Here is a 5,085-nt window from a genome sequence, read left to right as displayed (position 1 = left end):
GCGCCCGCGCTCACTCACACAGACACACACACACACACACACACACACACACACACACGCTGTCGTTTACGGTGCAGAAGTCCTGCAGACTGGCGACTGAGCGATGACGAAATCTAAATATCCACTCCTAGCCTGTTTATGATGCAAGCCCGATTTAAATGTCTCCAATCATATTAATTCTAGAAGAGTTGACTGCAGGAGGGATGATGCTCCCTCCATCCGGGCTCCTTCGAGAGCGATTTCATCTCACGCTTCTTTTTTCTTTTTCGCTTCGAGTTTGTATCTCCACTGAATCAAAATAATAAAGTAATTGTGAGTTTTTGTCTATCAATTCAAATTGCTCAAAGCTGTTGTAAAATACTCTGCTAAAGATTGATGAAATATATATTATATTTGCAATAGATACAATTATTTAAACAGTGTGTGTGTGTGTGTGTGTGTGTGTGTGAGAGAGAGACTATTTGAGCCTATTTCCATGGCTGGTATCAATATTATAATATCTAGATATCTTGTGTTCTATAAATAATTCTTCCGTCTCTAAATGAAGACTTGACTAGATGTGAATAAGGTTATTGGACGTCCTGCGGTTGGGTAATACTGTTAAACCTGAAACATACGTGCATTTTTCCAGCATCTGTTATTGCTGTCATATTCCATAAATCACTGGGAGGAAGTGAACTCTGGTATAGTACTGTATGTGATTCTGCAGTCAGATCTTCAGGGCTGCTTCAGTTTTGGCCAAATTACAGAGAATATCGCTCTAAATATAGACTCCATCTGTGCTTCTTAGCAAGACACGTCCCTCAGCAGAGCTTCTGTTGTTCATCTCCATTCTTCTGTCGTGTGAAAAACACAAAACTAAACCTGTATTAGACAAAGATCAGCCGTCAGATTTCACATCAGCCTTCTGAGGAGTTTGATGCAGAAAACACTTAAAATAATGCCACCCTCTTTACAAATCTTTACTTTGAGAGTGTATTTAATTCATACATTATTGCATTTTCATTTGATTAACATCATCTGAGTCAGAAAGATATTAAGGAACTAAAGAAAAAACAAAAACAGTCAACAATATTAGTTTGTACACCATGTCAGACATAGTATTTACTCATTACCATTGCATTGCATGTAGTACATCTCATATCTCAATATCACTTGATTTCATTTGAATTTAAAACAGTAAATTCTCACTGTAAACCAGAGATGGAAATAATTATAAATGTCTTACAGTGCATATAAAATTTTATTTCATTTCAGTGTAGTTTCAAACAGACAATTTTAGAAACCAGAAAATAATGAAGAACGTTTTCTGGCACATGTCCTGATCTGATCTGTCTCGTCCAGCGGCTGCTGCGATGCCAATCAGTCTAGGAATCGCTTAAAGGTTTAGTTTTTCTTCTTATTTTATCAAAAAAGACTTTTTCTTACCTAATCACTAAAAGACTGAAAAGTAAGTCATTTTATACTAACCTCAGATTTGGAGCATAACTTTTTTAGAGTTATGGCTCTGATCTCCATGCATTTCTAGAGCAAAACATGGTTTGGGAAATGATTTGTGTGAAATGTTTGTGCTCCATAGCATTAAAGTTTTAACACAGTTTAAATTGGAAATTTCATTTTCATCTCTTTACTCAAATTAGTGTTTAACAGGTTATAAATGGATCTTAACTCTTCCATAAATATAATTTGACCCTCCGTCCATCAGAAGGCCTTGGGTCGTCAATTGCAGAGACAGTGCAAAAGAACTGGCCTTGGAGAACATAAGCAGATGTATTCTGAGCATCTGGTTTTTCCTACAAGGCAGCACTGAAAGAGCTAAATCATCGTTTTATGCTAATATTATTGCTAATGGACAGTCTTTTGCAAGGACTTTGTTCAGGACTGTTAACAGACTGTTGAAACCTCACAATACTGTTTCACTTTCTCCCAGTCAATGTGTGTCCTATTCTAATTTTTTAAACTCTAAAATTGACAGCATACATTATGAATTGGTTAATTCTGTTTTGATGTCTAATGATTATCAAAATGGACTTAACCATATTTGTTGGTCTGCAAGTACTTTCTCTCATTTTGAACTGCCCTCAGTTGATTATATTACTCAGCAGATCATGAAGTCTAAGTCTTCCACCTGTTCACCTGATCCCTTACCTACTGTTTTAGTGAAGTCCTGTTTCTCTTCAGTTTCTTCTATTATTACAGCTATTGTGTGTTCATCATTATCAACTGCTACAGTTCCTTCATCTTTAAAAATGGCTGCTATCACTCCAATTATTAAAAAGACTGGCGCTGATCCTAATGATCTAAATAATAACAGGCCTATTTCTAATCTCCTTTTATTTCAAAAATACTTGAAAGAACAGTAGCAGCACAACTTAAATGACATTTACAAGCATTTTCAGTCAGGTTTTTGACCCAAACACAGTACGGAAACAGCTCTCGTTAAGGTTATAAATGATCTTCTCCTAGCTGCTGATTCTGGTCTTCTGTCCATTCTTATTCTGTTAGATATTAGTTCTGCATTTGATACTATGAGCCACTCAGTATTATTGGAAAGGCTAATTTAGCTAATAGCTAATTTGTGCAGATTAAGAAAACACGTTCAGATCCTGTCTAAATTACTCATGGTGTTCCACAGGGGTCGGTGTTGGGTCCGCTTTTATTCATCATTTATATTCCACCTCTTGGTCGTATTTTTATTTCCTATGGTATTAATTTCATTTTCTACACTGCTCACACACTAGTGAACATTTCTACAAGAACTTATGTTTCTCATCCCCCTCCTGACTTTACTAAATGTCTCCAGGACATTAATATTTGGATGACTAAGTTAAATATCAATAAGACAGAAGCCCTCCTTGTAAGATCTAGGTCTTTCTTATCTAAAACTCAACCCTGTACCTTGTTCATTGATAATTGTTCAGTCAATATTTATGCCCAGGTAAAAAGTCTTGGAATTATACCGGATGGTTTGCTTTCGTTTGGTTCCCATATCAGTAATATTTCACGTTCTGCATTTTTTTTATGCAATATTGCTAGACTTCGTTCTTCACCCTCTCAACATACAGTAGTACTGAAATGCTTATTCATGCCTTGGTTACATCTCGAATTGATTATTGTAATTCTCTTTTATTTGGCATTCCTGAAAATCAACTTCATCGATTACAGTTCATTCAGAATTCAGCAGAATTCCTTTCGCTCACATAACTCCTATTCTTTTTAAGTTGCATTGGATTCCTGTTCATTATCATGTACATTACAACATTAGACTTATCTACAAAGCTCTTCATAATTTGGCACCTCATTATTTCCAGATCTCCTCCATTTGTACTCTGCTTTGCGCTCTTTGAGATCATCTTCTGCACATTTATTGTCTGTTCCTAACTTCAAGATGAGTTCCTGTGGTGGTAGTGGAACGTTTTACCTTTGCACATTCTCCAGCTGGATTCAGTTTCTCATTTTAAAGTTCAGATAAAAACCTATTTGTTTAGAATTGCTTTTTAATGGTATTCTTGTTTAATGTGTTGTTATAATGCTTGCATTTTAGGTTTTGTTTTATTGTACGGTGTCCTCGAGTCTCTTGAAAGAAACATATAAGTAAAAGGCATTATTATTATTATTATTTAGAATCCCCTAAAAATACACAATATTAAAGAGAAGAAAACATTATTGGACTAAAATATAGTACATCTATTTCACTCAAATAAGATATAAAGTTGCAATATAAAAAAGTAAGAGAAAAGTTTCCTGAAAAGCTGGACTGCTCACGAAACACATCCATCAACTTAAAAATTCATGTGAAAATGTACAATGTACAGCTGGAGATGCATTAAATATGAAGCGTCTGAGTCTCACAGCAGAGTGCAGAGAGATGTGAAGGCCAACAGTGTCCCCTTCTGGAGGAAGATCTAGATCTAGACTTACACACCACCTGCTTTCATTCTCCAGCCTCTCACAGAGAAACAAGCGCCTCAGAAATCAGAGGAAGCTCGGGCTGACCTTCAGATCACTGAAGCAGACTGGGGAAGAGACAAAACCAGAATCTAGTTTAAAAAGTACAACAAATAACAAACAAAAACCAGTGTGAGGTGCAGTCACACCTGCAAATACAAAAAAAAAAAAAAACCTGATCACATTGTGAGATATGAAGACTCTAATATAAGACACAGAGACACCTCGCAGTTAGGAGAAAAAGATACAGTGCAAGACACACAGCTGTAGTTTCATGAAGTAAAGTCTGTTTGGGAGATGAGGTTGAAATTAAAAAAATAAAGGTATATTGTAAGATACAGTTGCAATTACAAGAAATAAATTCACATTGTGAGGCTGAGATGTCAAGTATCAAATATGAGAAAAAGTGATTGTTACATCGCAGTTATGAGAAAACTCACACCGTAAGATGTAAAGTCTCAAAAAATGAGAAATAGTTACATTGGGAGGAAGTGTCTAACAATGTAGCAGTTTCTCAAAAAAATAAGGTGAGATATATTGTGATTTTTGTCATAATGTCAGATATAAAGACACAAGAAAGAGAAAAAAAGGTAAGAATTATGAGCAATAAAGTCACATTATGAGATGGAAAGTAGCAATTCTTGTGAGAAATAGTCACTGATGAAAAAAGTCACAATGTTAGATATAAAGTAACAGTTATGAGAAATAAAGTCACATGAGATGAAGTTAAAAGAGATACTGTTGCAATTCTAAAAATAATTAAAATCACATTGTGACATATGAAGTTGGAATTGATGAGAAATTTGAGCAGCTTTACAGAACTGCATGTGTCTACATTACACAGCAGAAGTGAATGTGTGTATTTCACAGATTTCACAGTCACACACACACTTAGCTTACATGAATTCATGAGACAGAAGCTCATTAAAGCGATGATTACAGGTGTGATCATAATGATTACAGTAGAGAGGAGGTGTTGAGGTCACCGGGGGTCCTCGCAGGGGTCAGCATCATCTCCCAGAGCCCCAGACATCATCAGGAACACTACTCCAGAGTTTAGGAGCCAGATGGGAACGGGATCTCCCTTCTTCAGTGGACTTAGACATACTGGGTACTAGTAAAAGTCCAGCGTTTCTT

Source organism: Carassius gibelio, chromosome A24, assembly GCF_023724105.1.
Source record: "Carassius gibelio isolate Cgi1373 ecotype wild population from Czech Republic chromosome A24, carGib1.2-hapl.c, whole genome shotgun sequence".
NCBI classification, from domain to species: Eukaryota; Metazoa; Chordata; class Actinopteri; order Cypriniformes; family Cyprinidae; genus Carassius; species Carassius gibelio.
Note: the sequence above shows the minus strand (reverse complement) of the source record.